At 38.5% G+C, this 26,898-nt stretch overlaps 1 protein-coding gene across 2 annotated transcripts in view; it reads right to left on the bottom strand.

The window, feature by feature from the left end:
* DMD (dystrophin) overlaps nt 1-26,898 on the bottom strand; it is a 2,326,146-nt gene that overhangs the window by 366,223 nt on the left and 1,933,025 nt on the right. The gene's annotated exons all lie outside the window — the stretch shown is intronic.

Below are 26,898 nucleotides of genomic sequence, written 5' to 3'. Positions count from 1 at the left end.
CTCTGAGATTCATCAGTCAGAGAGAGACAAGTATCACATGATCTCACTTATATGTGGAATCTAATGAACAAAATAAACTGATGAATAAAATAGGACCAGAGGCATGGAAACATGAAAACCAGAAGTGGGAACATTTAAATTAGTTGTGATAGAGGCTGTGAGATGGAGTTGACCTAAGACACTACTGAGGTTGCCAGACAATGTTGAGGGCCCCTTTGAGGCTGAGGACTCACATATTTTCACAGACCCAATCTGCCCAATTTTCTCCTTCTTTAACAGTGTTCCGTGCAAACACGGAGAAAATAGTTGGTCTGGGGGTTTTGTCAGATGGTTGTGGCACAGACACTTAGGGACAAGGGAGTTTAAATTTTAGCTGGCATGTCATTGGAAAGCAGACCGTGGAGTCTAAAGGGGATTAGGAAGAAAGTGAAGCACGATAAGGCTCGGAGATGGAGAGAAAAGTAGAGAGGTCAGTGGTGGAGGTCCAGGACAATCCAAGAAAGACCACAGGAGTGGCTGTATAAGCAAGCAAGAAGGAGAGGAGACTGTGGGATGCTTGAATTAGCTCTGCCATTTTTGAGTTATTTATAAATTGTGTGTGTATATCACACACATATATAGTCTTTTTAAAAAATGCTTTTTGATTTTTAAAATGTTTTTATTGATTTCCCAAAGAGAGAGGAAGGGAGTGAGAGATGGAAACATCTATGTGAGAGAGAAACATCCACCGGCTGCTTCCTGCACGCCCCCTACTGGGGAACGAGCCTGCAACCCAAGCATGTGTCCTGACCGGGAATCAAACCAGGACCTCTCAGTCCATGGGATGATGCTCAATTCACTGAGTCACACTGGCTGGGCCACATATATAGTATTTTATTTATATGTTAATGGTGCTACCAAAAGTCTGAAAAATTTCCCCTCTAAGCAATAGTACACATTCTTCCTGAAATATCAACCTACTAATTCATAAAGGTCCTAGCTTACTTACTAGGAATTAAAAATAGGTAGGGTTTTCCTGGCTAGTGTGGCTCAGTGGTTGAGCATCAACCCATGAACCAAGAGGTTGCCAGTTCGATTCCTGGTCAGGGCACATGCCCAGGTTGTGGGCCAGATCCTCATGTGGGGCATGCAGGAGGCAGCCAACTGATATTCTCTCTCATCAATGTTTCTATCTCTCTCTCCTTCTCCATTCCTCGCTCTCTAAAATCAATAAAAAGAAAAAATATTAAAAAAATTAGTAGGGTCTGATGATGAAATGTCATTCTAGGGCTATACGCTCTTTGCAGAGAAACTTACGTTATGAATGTGATTTACTTAAAAAAAAATGAAATAGTGACTAACTGCATTTCTCTCTACAGTGAAACTTCACTGAACAAATGTTTGTGAACCAAAGCCACTGAAAAATAGCCTAAAAATAGGAGGTACTAGGAAAAGTCCAAGATTCTTCGTGTTGCAGTAGTGAGAAGTTGAGGGGGAGGAAATGGAAATCATGCCCACAAAGACAGGTTTTAGTACCGGTGTTAGGGCTCCTATATGTGGCTCAGGGAAGGCCTCATCAAGCCCAGTTACCTGTGATTTGGGGGCAGGTCCAGCCCAGCTGTGTTTTTCAGCTTCTGCATGTCTGGATGGGTATACCATGCAGATGAGTGTCTGTACTCGCTTCTGGGGCCAAGATGTTCAAAGACCACATTCTGCTTTGCTCAGAGGATCAGACGCCTACTAGAGCCTCTAAATACCCGAGAGGGGGGTAGTAAAAGGCTCAAATGTGGTTGGACCAATAACAAAGAAACACAAGATAAGATGCAGGCAAGCTTTTCATGAAACCCATCAGGCTTGGAGACTTCCACTGTTGCCTGTAATTCTTGGCTCTTTATTCTGGTTGTTCCCCTGCCTGGTGTGGAACCTGCCTGGTGCCCAGGAACCAGGTTCAGCTTTTGTCTCTGATACCTACTGCCTGAGGCTGGGTTTCAGAGAAGCAGAGCCTGGGTGCTCTTAAGAGAAGGGGAGTGAGAGAAACAGCAGGACAGGGTAAGAAAGCTAAGGAAGGATGTGGGCTCAGCTGGAGACCAGCATTAGCCTGGGCCCCTAGGGAGCTCTGCAGCACAAGTTACACCACAGTTGGCCTCATCTTGAGACAAGGGGGTTATCTTTCTATCTTTCTCTACCCCATTGTCATTCAGTTATTGGCCACTGGCTTCCCCCTAGTGGTCTCAGAGAGGACGTAGTATAACTTCCCAGGCAAGGTGGCTTCTTCTTTTTTTTTTAATCCTCACATTTTTGCATCTATCTTCACATAGAACAGGAGGAAAAGAGAGAGAGAGAGAGACATCGACATCAATGTGAGAGAGACACATCCAGTGATTGCCACCCACATGACCCCAACTGGGGCCAGGGACAAACTGCAACGGAGGTACGTGCCCTTCGCGGGAACCAAACCAGGGTCCCTCTGGTCCGCGGGCTGACGCTCTAACCGCTGAGCCAAACCGGCCAGGGCTATTTTATTTTTCTTGCAAGAAACTTATCTCATTACTAACATTATGGGTCTATCCCATAGATTTTCAACAAACCTGAGCTATTGTACCCTTTCCATAAGATCAAGTCCTTGATTTCTGTCCAATACTGAGGGATTTGTATGTGGAGCTAAGACCCAGGGATGTAGGTTGCAGATTGAATGAGTACAACCCTCCGCCTGTAGCATCACTTTTTGCCTCTGGTGCAGACATTCTCGACAATAAATTATGCCACTGAAATGTGTACTCTTTTTAAATAGAGATGCAACTGAATTCCATTCCGGCATCAGTTTTTACTGTGGTAGCCTCGAGGCAAAATATTATGCTGTTTCTTTCCATTGTCTTCCTTGCATTCAGATTTTAGGGCAATTCTTGTACGTTTTCATATTCGGGAATGATCACTTTAGACGAGCAAACCGAATAAGGACATAGATAATGAAACAGCTTCAGAACTAATGACCTAGATATAGCATAATCAGGCTGACTTAGGGTAGGTTAAGTAAAAACCAAAACACATAGATTTTAGGGAAAAAATGTGAACTTTGAAGGCATGACGAAATTTGGTGCTTTTACTGCCCAAGAATGACCAATAATTATATTTTAACTATGGTTTCCCCTCAGGGTCACCACAGTTCCAAATATGTGGCACTAAGAAGAGCAATTAACTGCTGTATTTTTTCCATAGAGAAGGTTCATATTTTTATGAAAAAATGATCTCTAGTTTCTTTTCGTATTATTGAAAAAGAATGCACACCCAAACACAAAAGCCTAAGTTCTTTTTAAAAAGCATTTTCTATTTCTATCCATCATAATTCTTCATGCTTGAGGACATGGCTTCACCATAAGGCTTATAACCCCAACATCCTTAAAATAAAATCTGGATTATAGTTTTACCACACTAATAGTGTCCAGCTTTTTTCCTTTTTATCCATGTTGTTCATTTTGCCTTCACAAATATAAATTAGAAATGAGGGGCAGGACAGAACTGGTCATGAAGGAAAGGCTTATACTTGGAAGAACAAGTACACATATTAGTTACTTTAATTTCCTTGGAAACTTGTTTTGTAACCTCGACTCTGACTGCTAATTATTTCCCCTTTAGAGAAAAAGGAAGTAAACAACCCTCCATCAAAACCAAAGCAAAAGACCCCCTCAAGCATTTCAAGCTCTTCATAGCTCTCTTTTTAAAAAAAAAAAAAAATATGTTTTTTATTGATTTTAGAGAGAGAGGAAGGGAGAGAGAGATAGAAACATGTGTACATGTGCTCTGACCAGGAATCAAACCGGGATCTCTCAGTCTATGGAATGATGCTCAACCCACTGAGCCATACCAGCTGGATTTCATAGTTTTCTAATGACACAATTAAAATGAATAAAAAGGTAGTTCATGAATGTTTTACAACGGCTAAATGCGAAATACTAACAATTAAAATGAAAAGGTCTCTAATGAGTATAAATAAATCATGAAAGCAGTCCATGTGTTTAGGATGCTAAGAAACAGAAGAAATGCCAATATTTTCTTTCCAAGAAAATTTAATAATATTGATAAAAGTTCAAACAAAATAGCAGTTAATGAAATCTGTTTACTTATTTAAGAAGAAGGAATAATCCATAAGCCATTAAACCCATCAACCACAAGGACACTGATATTCAAATTCTGGAGTTATTTTAGACAGATTAAGTTTTAGATTTCACAGGTTTTTGTTTTTGAATTTGCAAAAGTTTCTGCCAGTCTGAAATGTTCATGATCTGTGCCCACATTTGCCACCACCATTGCCCCTGCCTAGGGGTATTGTCTTACTCTCACCTTTTCCCAATAAGACATCTGTTTAAGGCAGCGGTTCTCCAATAATAGCCTGCATTATAATCATGTGGGCCATTTGTGAACACAAAGATATCTGGGTTCCACCCCAGTGTTTTTGATTCAGTAGGTCAAGAATGGGCCTAAAAATTAGGTACTTTTAATAAAAATTTATGACACTGCATTCCTAGAACTCAGCAAGTTTATTTTTTTCTTATTCATCCATCCATCCATCCATCCATCCATCCATCCATCCATCCATGTTCATAATAATAATATTCTTTTACATATTAAGTTTCTAAAAATGTAGTTTCTTTTAAAAAAATTAGAGAAAACCTCCCCAAATTTGGAAGTTCTTCTCCAAAGTTGATTGTATCATTTTACACCAGCAATTTATGAAAGTTCTTGTTACTTCACATGATTGTCAACACTTGTGGTCACTCTTTTTACAGATGAACTGTGCAATTCCTCAGTAATGAATGGTGCTAAGCATCTTTTTGTGTGTTTGTTTGCCATCTATGCGTCTTCTTTGGTGAAATGTCAGATCTTTTGAGCATGTAAAATGGGTTGTTTGTTTTCTTCTTAAATTAGTTATGAGTCCTTTCTATATTGCAGATATGTCTCTTGTCAGATAAATATTTTGCAGATATTTTCTCCAAGGTTTTGCCCTGTCTTTTACTTTTTTAAAATTAATTAATAATTTTATTTTTGTTAAAGATGTTTCTCCTTTTTTAGGCCATTGACACCCTCCTCCCCATCACCTTGACCCCGTCCCCAGTTTTGTTGTCCATGTCCATTAGTTATGCGTACATGCATATAAGTTTTGTGGCTTATCTCTTCCCTGCCCTCACCACCCCCTCTTCTGAGGGTTGTCAGTCTGTACCCTACTTCCACATCTCTGGGTCTATCCTATTCCTCAGACTATAATGTTCAGTATATTCCATGAATAAGTGAGATCATGTGGTATTTGTCTTTTTCTGCTTAGCTTGTTTTGCTTAGGCTAATACTTTCCAGGTCCTTCCATGTTGTCTCGAAACATAAGAGATCTTTCTTTCTTATAGATGCATAGTACTCCATTGTGTATATGTACCACAACTTTTTTTATCCATTCGTCTACTGATAGACATTTGGGCTGTTTCCAGATCTTAGCTATTGTAAATAGTGCTGCTATGAACATGGGGGTTCACATATATTCTTTCTGATTGGTGTTTCAGGTTTCTTAGGGTATATTCCTAGAAGTGGGATCACTGGGTCAAATTCAATTTTAAATTATTTGAGGTAACACCATATTGTTTTCCATAGTGGCTGCACCAGTCTGCATTCCCACCAGCAGTGTACTAGAGTCCCCTTTTCTCCACACCCTCGCCAACACTTGTTTGATGATTAGCTGATGACGGCCATTCTGACAGGTGTGAGGTGATACCTCATTGTTGTTTTAATTTGCATCTCCCTGATGATTAGTGATGTTGAGCATTTCTTCATATGTCTCTTGGACATTTGCATGTCCTGTTTGGAGAGGTGTCTATTCAGCTCCTCTGCCCATTTTTAAATTGGGTTCTTTGTCTTCCTTTTGTGGAGTTATATGAGTACTCTATATATTTTGGAAATTAACCTCTTATCTGATATGTCATTGGCAATTATTCTCTCCCATATAGTGGGTTGTATTTCCGTTTTAATGGTTGTATCTTTTGCTGTGCAGGAACTTTTTAGTTTGATGTAGTCCCATGTGTTCGTTTTTTTCTTTGTTTCTGTTCCTTAGGTGATGTATCAGTGAAAATTCTGCTGCGTATGATGTCTGAAGTTTTGTTGAGTACATTTTCTTCTAGAATTTTTATGGATGCACAGGTCACATTTAAGTCTTTTATCCATTTTGAGTTTATTCTTGTGCAGGGTGTAAGTTGATGGTCTAGTTTCATTTTTATGCATGTAGCTGTCCAATTTTCCCAACACCATTTATTAGAGAGGCTGTCTTTACTCCACTGTATGCTCTTGCCTCCTTTGTCAAATATTAATTGTGCATAATGTCTTGGGTCCATTTCTGGGTTCTCTGTTCTGTTCCACTGGTCTACATGCCTGTACTTGTGCCAGTACCAGGCTGTTTTGATTACAGTGGATTTGTAGTATAACCTGGCATCTGGTAATGTGATCTTACCTACTTTGTCCTTCTTTTTCAAGATTGCTGTGGCTATTCAGGGTCTTTTTAGTTTCATATGAACTTTTGAAGTATTTGTTCTAGTTCTGTGAAATGTGTCATTGGTATTTTGATGGGGATTGCATTGAATCTATAGATTGCTTTGGGTAATATGGACATTTAATTAACATTAACATTAATGATGTTAATTCTTCCAATCCATGAACAAGGTATGTGCTTCCACTTTTTTATATCTTCCTCTATTTCTTTTTTTCAATGTCCTGTAGTTTTCTGCAAATAGATCCTTTACTTCTTTGGTTAAGTTTATTCCTAGGTATCTTAATTTTTTTGCCGCGATGGTAAATGTGGTTGTTTGTTCAGTTTCTTTTTTTGTGGGTTCATCATTGGTGTATAAGAATGCCGCCGATTTCTTGACATTAATTTTGTATCCTGCTACTTTTCAAAATTCATTTATTAAGCCTAGTAAATTTTTGATGGAGTCTTTGGGGTTTTCTACGTATAGTATCATGTCATCTTCAAATAATGACAGTCTCACTTCCTCCTTTCCAATTTGGATCCCTTTTATTTTTTCTTCCTATCTGATTATTGTGGCTAAGACTTCCACTACTATGTTAAATAAGAGTGGCGAAAGTGGGCATCCCTGTCTTGTTCCTGTTCTTAAGGGAAATGCTTTTAGTTTTTGCCCATTGAGTATGATGTTGGCTGTAGGTCTTTCATATATGGCCTTTATTATGTCGAGATATGATTCTTCTATTCTCACATTGCTGAGCATTTGTATCAGAAATGGATGCTGGATTTTGTCGAAGGCTTTTTTGGCATCTATTGATATAATCATGTGGTTTCTATTCTTCATTTTATTTATGTGGTGTATCACATTTATTGATTTGTGAATATTGTACCAGCCTTGCATCCCTGGGATGAATCTCACTTGGTCAAGGTGAATAATTTTTTTGATGTATTGCTGGATTCAATTTGCTAGAATTTTGTTCAGGATTTTGGCATCTATGTTCATCAGGGATATTGGCCTGTAGTTTTCTGTCTTTGTAGTGTCTTTTTCTGGTTTTGGAATTAGAATTATGGTGGCCTCATAAAACAAGTTTGGAAGTATTCCTTCTTCTTGAATTTTTTGAAATAGTTCGAGGAGAATGGGCGTTAGTTTTTTTTTTTTTTTTTTTGAATGTTCGGTAAAACTCCCCCATGAAGCCATCCAGGCCTGGGCTTTTGTTTCCTGGGAGAGTCTTGATTACCTCTTTAATTTCCTTCATTGTTATTGGCCTGTTCAAGTTTTCTATCTCTTCCTGGTCCAGTTTTGGTAGACTATATGTTTCTAAAAATTTGTTCATTTCACTTAGATTGTCGAATTTGTTGCCATATAATTGTTCATAGTAGTTGTTAACGATCTTTTGTATTTCTGTGGTGTCAGTTGTTACTTCTTCTCTTTCTTTTCTGATTTTGTATATTTGGGTTCTCTCTCTTTGTTTCTTGGTGAGTCTAGCTAAGGGTCCGTCAATCTTGTTTATCTTTTTCAAAAATCAGCTCTTTGTTTCATGGATCTTTTAAATTGTTTTTTTTTTTTTTTTGTCTCTATGTCATTTATTTCTGCTCTGATCTTTACTATTTCCTTCCTTGTACTTGCTTTGGGGTTTTCTTTTTGTTTGCTTTCTAATTCTTTAAGTTGTGAGGTTAGATAGCCTATCAGAGATTTTTCTTGTTTCTTGAGGTAGGCCTGCAGTGCTATGAACTTCCCTCTCAGAACTGCTTTCGCTGCATCCCATAGATATTGTGTTGTTGTGTGTTCATTTTCATTGGTTTCCAGGAAGTTTTTAATTTCTTTCTTGATCTCCTTGGTAACCCATTCATTGTTTGATAGCATGCTATTTAGCCTCCATGTGTTCAAATATCTTTGTATGTTTTTGTTGCAATTGATTTCTAGTTTTATGCCATTGTGATCTGGGAAGATGCTTGATATGATTTCAATCTTCTTGAACTTGTAGAGATTTAGTGTGTGTCCTATCATATGGTCTATCTTAGAGAATGTCCCATGTGCACTTGAGAAGAATGTGAATTCTGTAGTTTTGGGGTGTAATTCTCTATAGATATCTATTAAATCCATTTGGTCTAGTGCTTCATTTAGAGTCTCTGTTTCTTTGCTAATTTTTTGTCTAGAGGATCTATCCACTGATGTCAGCGGAGTGTTGAAGTCCCCTGCTATGATTGTATTGCTGTCCATTTCTCCTTTGAAGTCCTCCAGAAGATTTTTAATACATTTTGGTGCTCCTGTATTAGGTGCACATATGTTTATCAAGGTTACATCTTCCTGTTGGATAGATCCTTTCAATATTATGTAATGGCCTTCTTTGTCTCTAGTTATGGCCTTCATTTTAAAATCTATTTTATCAGATATAAATATTGCTACCCCAGCTTTCTTTTCCTTTCCATTTGCTTGGAAGATTTTTTTCCATCCCTTCACTTTCAACCTCTGTGAGTCTTTTGTTGTGAGGTGGGTCTCTTGTAAACAGCAGATAGATGAGTCATGCTTTCTTATCCAATCAGCTACTCTGTGTCTTTTTAAAGGAGCATTCAGTCCATTTACATTTAAGGTGATTATTGATACGTATTTATTTATTGCCATTTTTGTTTAGTTTGGTTATATTTTTCTTCCTATTTCTTCTACTAATTACAGCATTTCTTTTAACTTTTCTTGCAATGCTGGTTTGGTGCTAATGTATTCCCTTAGCCTTTTTTTTTTTTTTTTTTTGGTCTGGAAAGCTCTTTATTTGACTTTTTATTTTGAATGATAGCCTTGCTGGGTAGAGTAGTCTTGGAGTCAGATCTTTGTTTTTTTACAACCTTGATTATTTCATGCCATTCCATTCTGGCCTGTAGTGTTTCTGTTGAGAAGTCAGCTGAGAGCCCTATGGGGGTTCCTTTGTAGGTAACCTGTTGCTTATCTCTTGCTGCCTTTAGAATTCTCTCTTTGTCTTTAATTTTTGGCATTTTAATTACTATGTGTGTTGGTGTGCGCCTGTTTGGGTTCTTCTTACTTGGGGCTCTCTGTGCTTCTTGAACTTGAATGCCTTCTTCCTTCACCAAGTTAGGAAAGTTTTCTGTCACTATTTCTTCAAATATATTCTCTAACCCTTATTTTCTTCTTCTTTGGGGACTTCTATGATGCGAATATTATTATGTTTCCAGTTGTCCTACAGTTCTCTTATGCTGTCTTCTTGTTTTTTAATTGTTTTTTTCCTTTTGGTTTTCCGATTGGTTGATTTTTTCTACCCTGTCTTCTAATTCACTGATCCGGTCCTCAGCTTCATCTACTCTACTGTTTAGACCTTCCAATATTTTCTTTATTTCTGATATGTCATTCTTCATTTCTTCTTGGTGGTTTTTAATGTCCAATTTGTTGATTTTCAACATTTCTATGTATTTACTCATGGTGTAGATGTCCTTACTCATGCTGTTGAGCTTCCTCAAGATCATGGCTCTGAATTCTAGCTCTGTTAACTTGTTTAACTGCTCCACATTTATCTCATCTTCAGTAGATGTCTTTTGTTCTTTCATTTGGCTTTTGTTTCTGTGTTTCACCATTTTGGCTATCACAGTGGGCTTTGGAGCCTGCCAAGATTTCCCTGTGGGTGTTGGTGTTCTGCTGTTTGTGGCTCCCTTCCCGGGTTTGGATGAGCGAGGGAGGCCCCATGTTAAACACCACTGTCAAGTCTTACTTTCCTGGTTAGAGTTACAAGCCCAGGAAAGGTTTAGTTATCCTCTAGCTTTTTCCTGGTGGCTAGTAGTCTCAGTTACTCAGTGCCTTGGAATGTAGCCCTGGTGTTCTGCATAAGAGAATTTCCAGAGGGTGGGATAGATGCTGGTTATTAATAAGCCTCAATTTGCATTTCAATGGCCCACGTGGGTGGGGTTGAATCTCCAAGGGAGGGTCCACCACCTCTCTCCAGAGCCTGGGAAGGAGTAAGATGGCCACTGTCATGCGTGGCTGCAACTCAGCAAAAGCTCTGAGTGCCCTCCAAATCCCGAGTGTCCCCACACAGTTACAGTCCAGTCTGCCCTCCCTCTGCCAGAGCCCAACGTGAGTGGCTGTGGCTGTTTTAGTGTCTGTCCTGGCTCTGGGCTGTGTAGCCACTCGGGAGTTTAACCCGAGGGCGCTGCTCACAGCTAAGGTTGCTGCTGTCTGTTGCCATGTCTTTTTCATTTTTGTAGCGGTATCTTTTGAAGAACTAGTTTTAAATCTTGATGAAGTACATTTATTGATTGTTTACATTTGTGTGTGTGTTCTACTAAGAAATATTTGCCCAACCCAAGTTCATTAAGATCTCCAAGATTATTTTTGATTTCAACCCTTCATACATTTTGTTCCCTACCTGGAGTTTTACATTTCTGCTCTCTGCTTCTTCTATTCATATACCTCAGATCTCAGTTAATGTGACCATGAAAGCTGCCCATATCGGGCTGCCCTATCTAAAGCAAGTTCTCCCTGTTTTTCTTACTCTCAGCACCATATTTCCCTTCTTAGCACTATTCACAACTTGTAAGTGCATATTTGTTTCCTTATTTATTAATTCATTGTCTTCCTTCCCAAGACCTTCTCTTCATTAAGACAATTCTACATTATTTTTTTCTCACCAAGGTATGCTTGTACCAAGTACATGATAATCCCTCAGTAAGTGATTGTGTGTGTGTATGTGTGTGTGTACAGTTAATCCTCACCTGAGGATACTCTTCCATTGATTTTTTTTTTTTTAGACAGAGTGGAAGGGAGAACGTGAGGGAGGGAGAGAGAGAAAGAGAGAGAAACATTGATGTGAGAAAGACCCATTGATTGGTTGCCCTTGCACGACCCTGACTGGGGCTAGGAATTGGACCTGCAACTGAGGTACATGCCCTTGACCAGGAATTGAACCCATGACCCCTCAGTCCAATGCTCTAACCGCTGATCTAAACCAGCCAGGGGCCTTGATATATATATATTTTAATCCTCACCTGAGGATACTTTTACATTTATCTTCAAAAAGAGTAGGAGGGAGGGAGCTAGGGAGGGAGGGAGCGAGAGAGAGAGAGAAACATTGATGTGAGAGAGACACATTGACTGGTCGCCACCTGCATGACCCCAACCAGGGCTGGGGATGAACTGCAACCGAGGTACATGCCCTTGGCTGGAATCGAACCCAGGACTCTTTGGTCCATGGATTGACGCTTTAACTGCTGAGCCAAATCAGCCAGGGCTCAATATATTTTTGTTAAAAGTAAACAGTCAAGAGAATGAAGCATTTATGCATTAATCACTAAAAACTTTAGGCCAACAGCTATTCTCAAATTGCTTCATAAATACAGTTTCCTACAGAACTCTGACACCGGGTTCCTAACTAAAAGTAACCGGCTCATTTCCTTTAGGTTCCATATTTAATTTTTTTTTTCCCTGCTGGAGCATGTGCTAATTTCTAAAGTCTTTCTAACCCTCTGAGCAGGAATGTAACATTCCAGTTTTTGGTACCAGTCTGGGAGTTTTCACAAAAATGGAACAAGTGGGAAAAAGGGGGAGTAATCTATTCAAGGAAAATATGTTCTGCTGGTGGTGATACATTGGTGGAGCCTTCTAAAGGGCATTTTGGTAAGTTGGAATCAAAGCATTAAAATATTTATATAGGAAAAAATGAGAAGTCTAAAACACCAGGGTCTCCACGTGGACCTATATAGTGGCCTGGCCAAAGGGCCAAAGGGTCAAAGAGAGCTGAAACACAACCTGGGCTTAATTACTAAATTGGTGCACCATAGCTGAGGCTGAGGAGCTCTTTGAAGAAAGTGGTACCTTTTTCTACTTTCACCAAAGAGGTACTTGCAGGAGTTGGCATTATAAATGCTGGAGTTGAGATTATGGATGATCTCTTTTTCTCTCTGGTTGTTCCTCTCTCTCTCCCCCTGCTCCTTCATTTTTGGGATTTTCCACTAAAGAAAAAGAAGTTCATTTACAAGTGTTTCCAATGCATTTCCACGTATGTAAAAAAAGGGATAAGTAACATGGTCACATTAGGGCTGTCGTAAAGATAAATGAGAAGGTTGAGTCTATTTGTCTAGTTTTCCTTCTTTTACTACACCTACAACCAGTTAGGCATTGTGTCAGGCAACATGGAGAACAAAAGGTCACACAAGGTCCTATTCAGTCTAGTTCAGGGAGACTCTGCAAAGCAGATGGTGATGTTAGTTCATCCATGACAGAGACACAGACTAAGATCTTTTCTTGGGTAGCCACCTTTTTGGAGCCAACTTCTAATACTACCTTGGGAGAAACCTGTCTTTCTTCACTCCTCTATCATGAACTTTGTAAGGTCTCCTTGAACTAGACATTAGGATGTGGATACATGAAACTAATGAAGGAAGAGAAAGCATGGTGGGAGGATGAAAGATATTTATCCAGAGCTTGAAAAAAGGATAAAAGGTAGGAAAGCTTAATGTGTTTGGGAAAGAGGAAATCATCTTTAATAAGTTGAAGCATAAAAGAGCAGTTGTGGAAGACAAATCATGAGCATTTTCTTGGAGCAAGATTGTGGTGGGTTTGAATGGGTTGGCCTGTGCAATGCAGATGATAAAGGATTCTGCAAAGGGTTTGTGGCATATTCTCTCAGCAACTCTTTCAGTTAGCTTTAATTACTACTCACTTGAAAATACTTATTGCATATCAATTATGTACTATGCATTTATGTACTTATGTACATAGTATATATCTACTATGCACTGAGAAAATGGAACTCTCCACAGACTCAGAGTCATTAGCAGACATACCCAATGTAGTGGTTATTAGAAAACAATGTCATCGGACTATAAGAAGTTGTATCATAGGGTTTGGAAAGTGAAAAGAAGGATGCTGAGGCAGGTCACAAGAGACTCCTTGAGTAGATAAGATGCCTGAAGACATCCACAGAAGGCAACAATAGAAAAAGCATGGTCATCTGGGTGTAGCATGTTCAACTGAAAAATCTCAAGTAGCCCTGGAAGGTATACTCAGTGGTTAGAGCATTGGCCCGCGGACCAGAGGGACCCAGGTTCGGTTCCCGCTGAGGGCATGTACCTAAGTTGCAGTTTGTCCCCAGCCCTGGTTGGGATCATGTGGGTGGCAGTCAGTTGATGTGTCTGTCTCACGTCGATGTTTCTCTCTCTCTCTTCCTCCCGATCTATCTATCTGAAGATAAGTGCAAAAATGTCCTTGGGTGAGGATAAAAAAAAAAATCTCAAGTAGATCAGTGTAAGCTTGTGGTCTTTTCAGAAAGGAGAAGTGGCAATCAGTGTCTGTATATACGGGCAAGAAGTAAGATTGGCCAGAAACAGGATGGTGACAAATGGGAGAAAATTATCTGTAAAATAAATTTCAAAGGTCTTATGTATGTGAAAGAGAGTGCTTTACCCTCTGCTTTTGTGCATGCTTAGTTATTCACCATTCAAAAAAAAAAATCTTATTGAGCAACTATTATATGCTAGGGAATGTTCCAGGCACTTGGGACATAGCAGTGCACAAATCAGGCCAAGTTCCTATGATCATGGACCTTAACTCTAAAGGATATAATTTTATTTAAATGATGATTGCTATTACATAGGCTTATAAAGGCTTGCAATTTCCATAGGTATAAAATGCAACATTCTGGCCCATCTGGTGTAGCTCAATGGTTGAATGTCGACACATGCACCAAGAAGTAACTGGTTCGATTCCCAGTCAGGGTACATGCCCAGGTTGTGGGCCTGATCCCCAGTGGGGGACATGCAGAAGGCGGCCAATCGATGTTCTCTCTCATCGATGTTCTCTCTCATCGATGTTTCCATCTCTCTTGCTTTCTCTTCCTACCTCTTTCTTTAAAATCAATAAAGAAAAAGAAAAAAAATTAAATAAAATGCTACATTTTAACCAAGAAAATGCAGGACAAAGTATGAATTGTATATAGTAGATACCAAGAGACTCTTTTTTTCCCATTAAAACAAATTGAGTATACCTATTAAGCATGTATAAATCATGATTAATAGAGGAATCTAGGTCTGTGAATTGCCTGCACAACATGCTACACCCAGTTTGCTTTATACTGGGCACATTTATTTAATTTTATTTCTATGGGGAAGGCACTCCCTACTAAAACAAAATGGATTGTTGCTGATTTGATTTTCCATTCAATGTATTGTTATCAACTTAGACATACTGAAGCTGAACTGAATCAGAGATGAACATAATTTTTCTAAGAGCTGAGATAAAAATAATTAAATGTAAGAGGGCTGAAAAAGATTATAGAATGTACTTCAATATCCACTTTTACTTTCAGATTATTGTAGCTCCTGGATTTAACAGATGTTTTTATTCAGTCTTTCTGAAATGATTTCTTTTTCTTTAAAGATTTTCAATTGATTTTTAGAGATAGAGGAAGGGAGGAAGGGAGAGGGAGAGAGAGAGAAATGTGGATGGGAGAACCATCGACTGGCTGCCTCCCACATGCCCCTTATCAGGGATCAAACTCGCAACTTGGGCATGTGCCCTGACGGGGAATCAAACTGGCAACCTCTTGGTGCATGGGATGATGCCCAATCAATGGAGCCACACTGGCCAGGGCTCCAAATGCCTTTCTATCTTACAAATAAAACAACAGAAGAACAAGATATTCGACTACTTAAAGTAAAATGAAATGAGTAAAATAAACTGGATTTTCTTCATTAAAATCTATGCAACAGCATGTTCAAAACTTAGACTGGTAAAATTTTTTATAACAGTTCATTTTTCTTTCATCATATCCCTAGTCTGAAAACAAAGTCTTATGTATTGCTTTCAACCAATGTTGCTCTCCAGACATATTAGCGGTTATTATTTTTACTTCAGTGTACGTATGTGAGTGAGAGAAATTCAACTTAAGTAGAATCAAAAGTTTATTCAGCTTTTCATTTTTCCACCACATATTAGTGACTTTTACTTTGAAATATTCTTTGAATTTTTCTGATCACCTCTTAAGGTAAGAGCTAAATTCATATCTTATTATATTCTGTTAGGACAACTGCTATCATGATAATGTCCACTTAAGTACACATGAATGAGGAATAAATTACTACTTACACAAATGTGTCCACATGTCAAGCTGGCTAATCAATGTACTCAAACATTATTTTTTTAAAAATTCAAAATCATTGGCTAAATCTACCCTTTAAAAAAGTGATTAGTATTCAATTAACAAAGTTATACTATAATAACCATAGATTTTTTTTTATCCTCACCCAAGGACATTTTTTAATTTATCTTCAGATAGAGCAGGAGGGAGAGAAGGAGGAAGAGAGAGAGAGAAACATCAATGTGAGAGAGACACATCCACTGGTTGCCACCCACACGACCCCAACTGGGGCCGGGACAAATTGCAACCGAGGTACGTGCCCTTAGTGGGAACTGAACCCAGGACTGTCTGGTCCACAGGCCAATGCTCTAACCACTGAGCCAAACTGGCCAGGGCCATAGATTTTTTTGTTTTTCTTTTTCGAAAAGGAAGCATGACAGTATTCTCAAAAATATGTGGAAGTTATTCTCTATTGATTATCTAAAGAAGAATACTATTTCAGCTGGAAAAGGCTTTAAAATCTTTAAAAATAATCTTTTCATTAAGAATTCAAGTTTTCTGTTGAAAGTTAAAGTGGGTCCGATTTCACTAAGACCTATCTTACATATGACAGTCAACCTCAAACTCCAGGCTCTTTTAACACAGAGACAACCTTGAATATCTCTTCCTGCAACCTTTATAACAAAATATCAGGGTGGTCCCAAAGGTAATATTTTATTCACTGCTGTAAGCCAAAGGATCAAAAGAACTTATGTTCATTTATTTAGCTTCTATTTCTTTTAATCTGATGTTTTGTTGGATGCACAAAAGTCATTATATTGGATAACCCTGTGGTGATTCTAGTTTGGGGTTTGTGTAGGTTGAAAACAATGAAACATTCTCTGTCCCTGCTAGAAATATGTGGAGACCAACAGCCAACTGACAGGTCGTGGGTGAAATAAGTGAAATGTTGTTGCATGTGGCCTACTTGTCCTTGGGACAGAGAAGATCCTTAAATCACAGGGTAATTCAATGGGTATCATATAACGAGACCTAATAGGATTTAGGGTCACAGCAATTGTACAGATTCCAAATTGGGTTAAAATGTTTTAAAGTAGGAAAATAAGTAAATAAAATGAAACTTGGTGGTGGTTTGTCACTGGTTCTAAAAAAATAAATCAATATATTGTTTGTTTTTCGTATGCACTTTAGTTTCTATTTAATTACTGAACTTTGGCATATATTGCTGATAAACTGACTTTATTCTCTTTGCTAACTTGCCTAATGCCATGTTAAGATAATGTTTGATACCCATCTGGTGTGGTTCAGTGGCTGAGCATCAACCCATGCAGCAAGAGGTCGCCGGTTCGATTCCTGGTCAGGGCACATGCCCAGGTTGTGGGCCCGATCCCCAGTGGGGGGCATGCAGGAGGCGGCCAATCAGTGTTCTCTCTCATCAATGTTTCTATCTCTCTCTCCCTCCCTCTCTCTCTAAAATCAATAAAGAAAAATAATAAAAAAAGATGAATATTCAGATCTAAATATTTAATAGGGCAAAGTTCTAAATGAGCCCACTGAGTCTATAATAGTGTAGAATACCAGGAAACAATACTTTTAAAAACAAGTGTGTTTTGAAGCAGGACTGGCAGGCTCTTAACTCTCTGGAGGAAAAGAGTTCATCATAAAAATCAATTCTTTAAAAGGAAATAGACATTTATCTTAGTGTTAGATTCTCTGTGGAAACTTAATATATATTGAAGTTTACAAACAAAAACATAACAATGATATGTGGATCAATTTTCAGAAACATTGAAAATCAATGTACCCTTACTCTGCCTAATTCAGTAAACTCAATTATTTAGTGTATGCTCAAGTTAAGTGGGTTTATACACAGTTATTTCAATTTCATATCAAACATTAATCCAATTACCTTTAAGGTAAACATTTACTTTATTTCCATCCCTTGCCCCCATTCCCAGGATTACAGAAAAAGGGGAAGAGTTTGTTTAGAATATTTTTGATTAACATGAAAGGATATTTTAAGACATTTGTTTCTACTATATTTATCCCATAATTCTCATTATATATACCACTTACCTTATAGCACAACTATTAACTTTTCCACAGGCATTTAACATAGTGATTTTGCACCATATTTGGAAAGAAACACCCCCTTTCCCCAATTACTGAACTTAAGACTATTTCCTACTATCTCCTACTTGCTCTCCCATTTTATCCCACATCCATCTCTATTTCTTATCCTCACCTGAGGACATTTTTGCATTTATCTTCAGATAGAGAGGGAGGGAGAGATGGGGGAAGAGGGAGAGAGGAACATCGATGTGAGAGAGATACATTGAGTGGTTGCTACCCACACGACCCCAACCAGGGCCGGGTACAAACTGCAACCAAGGTACATGCCCTTAACGGGAACCGAACCTGGGACTCTCTGGTCCACAAGCCGATACTCTAACCCCTAAGCCAAACTGGCCAGGGATCCATCTGTATTTCTACACACAAACATATACCCTTTACCCCAAACACAGATCCCCAATGGGTTGACAAGATAAATCATAAAATGTAGTAACTCTTGAATAAGCTATCCACTATTCATAACTAGCAAGCACTTTTAATTTTAAAAAATTGAGTAGTCTCAACTATTCTGGATGTCCTGGTTTAAGAAACTCTTCAAAGAACTTGTTTATAATCAGTCTGTTTGGCAGGAAAGTATGAAAGAAATTTGTAAATTTAATTGCTGTTATTGGTAAATGTGATAACATTTAAACAATGTAGAAATTATGTGATTAAATATCTTAATTTTAAAGTATTAATAGTGGGAAGGCAAGTTTAGCTCTAAGTCATCTGAAGCAACCCCCAAATGGTACAATTAAAATGTCAATAGGAGCCCTGGCTGGTGTGGCTCAGTTGGTTGGACATTGTCCTGTGCACCGAAGGGTTGTGGGTTTGATTCCAGGTCAGGGCACATGCCTGGGTTGCAGGCTAGATCCTTGGTAGGGGGCATGCAGGAGGCAGCTGATGGATGTTTTGCTCTCACATCGATGTTTCTATCTCTCTCCTTCCTTCTACCTTTCCCTCTCTCTAAAAATTAATTTTTAAAAATGCTGATAGGAAAATTGGAATAAGTAACTGTGAATGTCTTCCAAAAGAGAGATTCAGAAAGAACAGACAATCATTTATGTCAAGATTTCAGAGCAAAATAATCTGAGTAATTCAGACACTTACGGATTATATACTTAAAAAGCCCGAGTCACTTATAAAGCCATTTTCTCACTAATAAGCATCACTTTCTTAGACCTTTTCATTAACTATTCTCTTCTATTACCAATTCCAATAAGTGTCTAGGAGGTGGCATCAGGGGAGGGTGGATTTTCTATAAAGAAACACAATTTTCATTACTTCTAAGGAATTATTGCATGTACAAGAAGAAAACAGCTTTGAAAAAGCCACGTTAAGATATGGTGTCTGAGTAGATTACTAGTTTTGCTCACCAGTTGTAGTGGGCACATTTTCTGGTCTGGCATCTGTCCTCCAGCTTCTGTGACTATTGGCTGTTAATGTCTCACAGTTGCCGCTCTTCTCTAGAAAGGTGACCTCTACTTATGGGAGTCCCCTAGCCCAGGAGGTACACACACCCTTTGCCTAGGAGGTAATTCATGTCCCCAGTGGCGAGCCAGAGCTAATGGGGTTCTGGAACAGAGTCCAAGAGTCAACTGTGCGTCTCTTTCCAATTCCGCATTTAATGAAATCATGTTGGTGGCTTGAATCAGCCATGGTAGGAGTATTTACACCACTACAACTGTAAAATGCTACAGGTCAGTGTTCACTCCTTCTCAGAGCTAACTGAAATGTACTCACAGACTGCTGGCCACAGCCAATGACTGGCTGGGGTGTAAAAAGACAACTCTGCTGTGTGGTTTATACTTCAGAGTTCTTTCCTTGTAGATCCGGAGGCAATGCTAGATTTTGCCTGGGGTATCAACTGGCTTGGCTCTTTCTTCTCCATAATTATGCTTCCCTAACTCCCATACAGGCTTCTCCGGAAAGCATATCGTGTACAAATCATGTGCACCCAGATCCCTGTTCATAGGGTCTGCTTCCAGGGAATCTGACCTGTAACACCAGTTGAGTCCTTACTGAAGTGACTGTTGCACAAAAGCCTCAAAAAATGCATGTTCAAAATTACAAACAGCTCCAACCCACGGGCCTTGTGCGTTGGAAAGAAACGCACACAGTTGTGGGTCCTAAGGATCAGATGAAATCGCAAAAGGTAAATTTGAGATGGCAAGGATCTACTTGTTGTGGATGTGAATTTAATCTACAAACAAAATGAGTAAACAGAACAGAAACAGACTCATAGATACAAGGAACTTTTTGTTGGTTGCCAGATTGGAGGGGGCTGGCGGGCTGGGTGAAAAAGATGAAGGAATTAAGAAGTACAAATTGGTTGTTAGACTGATGAACCTCAAAGGGAAGTGGGGAGGGAGGGTGGGATGAGATAAACTAAAGAACTTCTATGCATATATGCATAACTAATGGACACAGACAGTGTGGGGAAGGCAGCAGGGGGGCGGGATTGGGGAGGAGGGGGTCAATGGGGAAGGAAAGGGGGAATACATTCTGTAATACATTCAACAATAAAGATGAGTTAAAAGATTAAAAAAAGAAAGAAAGAAAGAAGGTGATGGTAAGAGATGAAGCCTGTGCACATCAGGCCGTTTTTCATAACATGCTTCTCAAATTATGTTCTCATACCCATAGGTCAATGTACTGGAGGATTCATTTCACTTCAGATTTAGAGAAACATGTCTTCATATTAAAACACAACAAATACACTATGGAAAAGGTCATAAAATTGATGTGAGATTTCAAAATAAAACAAGAAACATCAAAGACATTTTAGGCTCATGGAAAAATGGGGTAAGCAGGTGCAAGGGAGAGATAACAGGCCTCATCTCATTGGCCATCAAGAGAACTGAAGCAGAAAAGTTGGAGGAGCACTCCTTTGGGCAAATGCAGCTGATAGAAAAATCCACAGTAAATGTTAGACATAACTAAAATATTATTATGAAAAAGTTTACTTTTCTTGGGCCTCATTAAAATGCAAGGTTCACATCCATGTCATATGCAGATCTGTTTCTGTAACACTGAGAAAACTGGTTTACCAATTATTCAGTGCCATTGCTTAACTTAGTTAATGGAAGGTTGTGCAAGGTATAATATTGGTGCGGATGTTGAATGTGTAATTTTGCAAATTGTAATTGCCAAGCATGACAGGAACAGAGCAGGAGCCCACTCCTTGGGCTATTTGTTCTTAAACTATTCCTTGTTTATGCTTATGGGAGGAGAATAACATAACTGTGAACCTGAAACTTGTTACAAGTTTGGTAGATTGCAAAGGAAAATAAAAATACATATTGGCTGTGTACTTCCATTTTCTAGGGGATTTTAGTTACATGAATAACTCGGACATTTAGAACTCTTTCTAGTTAATGTGGCATATGTACACACACAAGCTAATTAAAATTCTTGTTCCTTCAGCTGGGTGCTAAATAACAACATCCCCAAGTAAACTAAGATGCCATTTAATACAATTCCCAGTACAATTTTACTCATGCAATAAATTAAACATTCACACTCTATAATGAGATCAGACTTCTTTTGGGTATAGGTTTTAACCTTATCATAAATGAATGAATGATTGAGTTTTTAGATCCATTGATACTGATAATATATGACTTATGTTTTTGTTTTGAATAGCCTTTTATTACCTACGACTCTTGAGAAACAGTAGTATAATTACTACCAGCCACGAACAAAGCTTGTGGAGCAAATCCTTAGTAAACAGGATTGGCATATCAAAGGACCAGTTTTTGATATGGTTGCTTTCAAATGGTAGGAAGAATTATATTCTTTAGAGAACTTTTTATTCGCTAATTAAATACTTCTTTGGTAGAATAATGTCAGATGAACTCATTAGCTGAACATTTTGATTATCCATGTACTTCTAAATATCCCATGACCAGAAGAAGAGCTGTACAACTCTGATTTAAGGCAATAACAATGGTTGCCAATTTCAGCTTCTTCTTTTATCACAGTCCATCAAAGGAATACAAAGAAGTTCAAATTAAAATAAGTTCAATAATAAAAGGAACATGTTCCTTTTTCGACTATTCAAAAACCTTTTCCTATCTTTAAGCAAAGTTCACTCAGTAATTACCTTATTTATGAAAGTAAAAGCAGAGGGATGTTTCTCTTATTAAATCAATAGCATTATGCTTCAAATGTGGAAGCCATCTCAAAACAGTCCCAAAGAAAGGGAGTTGAATGTCATTAACTCATTTTCTCCCACCCACTGTTTTAAAGCATTTGCTTGGTTCCAATGTATACTACACTTACATAAGTTGTTTATGAAGAGCCAAATTAATAGTCTTTGCAATTGTTTTTGTTGGAATTTGGAGAGCTGACAAATGAATTAGTAGAAAATGGCAATTCTACATGAATTAGCTTTTAAGTCTCCCTAAGAGGCTGATGCAGAACTTAATAAGAGACTTATTAGGAGAAGTAGGACAACTTAATTCAGATTGATTATAGACTTCGGTGAAGACAGCTGGGGTTCAAATAAAACTGAAAAAGAACTTATATGCACTTCAAAGTATGCTAAGCAGATGTCTGAAACAATTACTCTGCACTGTCTTTTCCAAAGTTTCAAAGGCAGGATGGGAATAGCATGGTAAACGAAGGTTCTATTTGCCTAAGTTGAGGTAGGGGCTTTTAAAACACACACAGCACTATCTAAAAATCAGATGCCCTGTGTAAGGAACATGAGTCGACATTGCTATCCTCAGTAATTTGCTTTTCACTCTATAAACAAAGAAGGTAATGAGAAAGAATACATGGGAACTAAATAATAAGCTCTCTTGGCAACACTTACAATTAATTTGACACTGAACAAATAGTTTGATCAGGAATTTTAAGATGACTAGTTCCTACTTTAGTTCCTAAGCTCTATTAAAGCCAACAATGACCATTCTATTTTTTTTAAAATACTGTTCTTTTAAAGTATATAATTGAGACTTTACTATAATATCCTTTCTCATTCCCAGATATCAAAAGCCAGATCATAGGCTTTTAAATATCAAAATTGCATGCTTTGAAAACTAGATAAAACTCTGGTTACTCCATATGACAGGCATTCATTTCATATATAATCCAGCTTTATAAAAGGGTGCATCTTTTTTGTTTGTATTTTCTTCTCGATCAAAGGCTCATACAATACACAAGCATTTGTATATAAACAACAGAAGCCTCCACACAGCAATTCATCTCTGGTTAATAATAATTAACAAAATATTAGTAAACTTTCCTCTTCCTACTAAGGGCAGTACAACTCATTCGTTATGGAGATGCCATTCCTTAATTTGGAGAGTGCACACATTTTGAATCATTCTTAGGGCTGCCCTGTTTGTGATGGTTCTGTCTAACCATGCATCCCCTATCTCCACAAGAAAGAATTACAAACTTTCTTATAACACTTTTATATGACAGCCCTGGCCAGTTTGGCTCAGCGGTTAGAGTGTCGGCCTGTGGTCCAGAGAGACCTGAGTTCAGTTCCTGCTAAGGGCATGTACCTCGATTGCAGTTTGTCCCCGGCCCTGGTTGGTCGTGTGGGTGGCAGCCACTCGATGTGTCCCTTTCATGTCGATGTTTCTCTCTCTCTCTCTCTCTCTCCCACTCTATCTGAACAAAAAATGGAAAAATGTCCTCGGGTGAGCAGCTTGCCAGTAATCAGTCAAAAGTGTTAAGCTTACCTTTATCCCTTGCTTCCTTCTTGTGAAATGATAAAACTTGGCAGTACTCTTAAATAAAACATAAATTACAAACTTTAAAAAAAAATGACCTCGGGTAAGGATAAAAATAAATAAAGAAAGAATAAACTTCTATATAACAAAGGATTTAAGATCGACTCATATAAATGACACATATAACAAAATTAATAAAATATTAGGATGAGGGTTAAGATGACAAAAGCAGCAAGGGAACATAGGGTTGTGTGTAACTGGCTGAAAGCTTCCCACTTGCCAGTGAAGATGACATTCTAATATGTTACATCACATTTCACCTTATCCACCAGGAGGAAGCATACTTGGTTTTTTCAATGTCAAATTCTGAGACAGCAATTTTTTAAAACTGCGTTTCTTTTTCCCTTTATTGATTTCAGAGATAGAGGAAGGGAGAGGGGGAGAGAGATAGAAGTATTGATGAAAGAGAACATCGATTGGCCGTGTCCTGCATGCCCCCCACTGGGGATCGGGCCCACAACCTGAGCATGTGACCTGACCAGGAATCAAACCAGAGACCTCTTGGCACATGGGTCAACATGTGTATGTATGTATGTATGTGTGTGTATATATATGTGTGTGTGTATGTGTGTGTGTGTGTGTATATATATATATATATTTAATGTATATATGTTCTATAATTTTTGGAATCAAAATGAAAGTCTTACCAATTACGGTATGGGAACTGAATTTGGTCTTAAGATCAGGAACAGGTAAGAGAGGGGAACTGAAAGGAAAACTGCAAATAGGGTTGGGTAAGGGCCGGCTGATATTTAAGCTGTTCTACTTTAGCTGTTTTTTTGTTATTAAATCATGGTGCATACATTCTCCATCTATACTCCATATCCTCCAAAGGCCCCTGTGTGAGTTATGGCTAAAAATGAAACCTGTATGTCTGCTTTACAATCTATATATTCAGCCACTTAATTAATTTATTAACTAATTTAGTTCTTTTGAGACATTCTTCTATACTCATTTATTTTTTTTTTGGGGGGGACATTTTAAAAAACTTAGTTTCTATATATTTGGATAAAATATTATTTTTAATGCTGAACAAATACATTTCAAAACATTTTAAATTTTCATGTACACAGCAATGTTAATCTCTAATGTTAGAGACAGTAACACTATTAGGGTATAAGAGATTTTAGAAGTTATAAAGTCACATTTTTAATTTTCTTTTAAATCTTCAACTCTTTTAATGAAAAGCTAATCCAATCAACTAGACTATAGGCTTCATGAGGGCAAAGGGGAGAGTCTGTTTCATTCATAACTAATATATAGCACATTGTATAGTGGCTCATAAACTATTGTTGAGTGGAAGAATAAAGCTGAATTAGAGTCCTTATATATTGCTTGGGATTCAAAGGTTTACAGCATTATCCTTGTTCCTAGGGACCTCACTTTCTCTGGAAAAATAATACATAAGTGACTTGGTACAGTATATGTGAAATATAAGTGTGATGCTTTAAACATGTGCATTGATCTCTGAAAGCACAAAATTGAGAGCAGTTTCTTCTGTTTGGTGGGAGTTGGGGATGGGAAACACTCAGGAAAAACTACAAAGACAGGTGCCATTTTAGTTGGAGCTTCAGGACTGAATGGAAGTTCATCAAGCAGATAAGATGGAGTGATCCAGGCAGAGAGGAGTATTTGCAAAGGTAGAGAGTTACAAAAAAGATGGACTATTTATTTAAAAAAAAATTTTCCCTTTATTGATTTTAGAGAGAGAGGAAGTAAGAGGGAGAGAGAGAAAAACATCGATGAGAGAGAACATCGATTGGCTGCCTCCTGCATGCCCCCCAACTGGAGATCGGGCCCACAACCTGGGCATGTGTCCTGACTGGGACTCAAAGCAGCATCCTCTTGGTGCATGGGTTGACATTTAACCACTGAACGCCACTGGCCAAAGATGGTCTATTTAGATAAAGGGGTGGTACGGTTAGAGTGAACTCAGTAACCTGGGAGATGGGAGCAACACTCAGGGCTAGGAAGGAAAGGGCCACCTGCCCTCTTCATTCACAGGACTTCATTCTTAGACAGGCAGTCTCTAGCAAGGAGGTTTGGATTAGAGTTGTAAGAGGATGACTAATGCGGAAATATCAATAAAGAAACTGTTCATTCACTCATGAAATATTTCAAATGTAGTGTTTCTGACATGTCAGGTACATTGCCCAGGGGATGGAGATTTTAAGATGTAGAATACAACAATATTGGGGGTTAGAACAGGACATGGTGGAAAAAGAGGAGAGAGAATATAGAAGAGATATTATGAGATAAAGTGAGCAATCAAGTGCAGTCAGTGAAAATGTAGACAGATTTAAGGATGGACATCAAGTTTCTAGCCTGAGCCATTTGTTGGATTATGATCCCTTTCAGTGGTTCTCAACCTGGGGGTCGAACGACCCTTTCACAGGGGTCGCCTAAGACATAACAGTAGCAAAATTATAGTTATGAAGTAGCAATGAAAATAATTTTATGGTTGGGGGTCGCCACAACATGAGGAACTGTATCAAAGGGTTGTGGCATTAGGAAGGTTGAGAACCACTGTAAATGAAATAGGAAACATAGACAAAAGGGCAGGTAAAAGGGGATGGCAGTAGGGGAATGGATAAACAAACAGGAGAATGAATGAACTTGGTTTCAGAGTGGTTGTATTTTGCCTTGGCTGGTTTGGCTCAGCGGTTAGAGCGTCAGTCTTCAGATCAAAGGGTCTTGGGTTCGATTCCCAGTCAAGGGCTTTTGCCTGGGTTACAGGTTCAATCCCTGGCCCTGAGGCCTCATGTGGGAGGCAACCAGTCGATGTGTCTCTCTCATATCGATGTTTCTCTCTCTCTCTTCCTCATTCCCTTCCACTCTAAAAATCAATGGAAAGGTATCCTCAGGTGAGGATTAACAGGATGGCTATATTTTTATTCTAATGGAATATGGGTTAGGGGATAAAAAGGAGATCCAGACTAGAAATGCAGATTTGTCACCACCCATGCATTTCAAACCGGGAGCATTTATACAATAAAAGAGGGGGAGGAGGTGGAAGAAGGCATAGAGGGAATAAACGGTGATGAAAAGAGAATTGAACTAAGGTTAGAAATTTGGGCACAGCAACATTTGAAGGCCAGGTAGAGTTTCAGAATTAAGGACAATAAAGGAAGAAAAAGAACATGGATGGAACAATGCCATGAAAGGGACGGAGAAAGACCTTCCACAATGAGGGTGCAGGCAGACACGCCAAGCGCAGGTGCAAAGTCACTTCTTCAGAATTTGAATCTGAGAGGACATGTGTTGATTTTGACACTAGATGAGCAAACAACATATGTTTTGAGTTGCTAGTTTTCACAATAATATGCCTAACTATGTATATTATTGCTTTATAAAGATATTTATCAATTTTGTGCCACAAGGGAATATAACTTTGGCTCTTGACTAAGTTTTGTATATTTTCCTACTCTAGTACTAAATACCACACACACACACACACACACGTACATTAGACCACTTTACTACAAACACT

Source organism: Molossus molossus, unplaced genomic scaffold (assembly GCF_014108415.1).
Source record: "Molossus molossus isolate mMolMol1 unplaced genomic scaffold, mMolMol1.p scaffold_m16_p_2, whole genome shotgun sequence".
Classification (NCBI taxonomy): domain Eukaryota; kingdom Metazoa; phylum Chordata; class Mammalia; order Chiroptera; family Molossidae; genus Molossus; species Molossus molossus.
The sequence above is the reverse complement of the archived record's forward strand: the minus strand, read 5'-3'. Positions and strand labels throughout refer to the sequence as shown.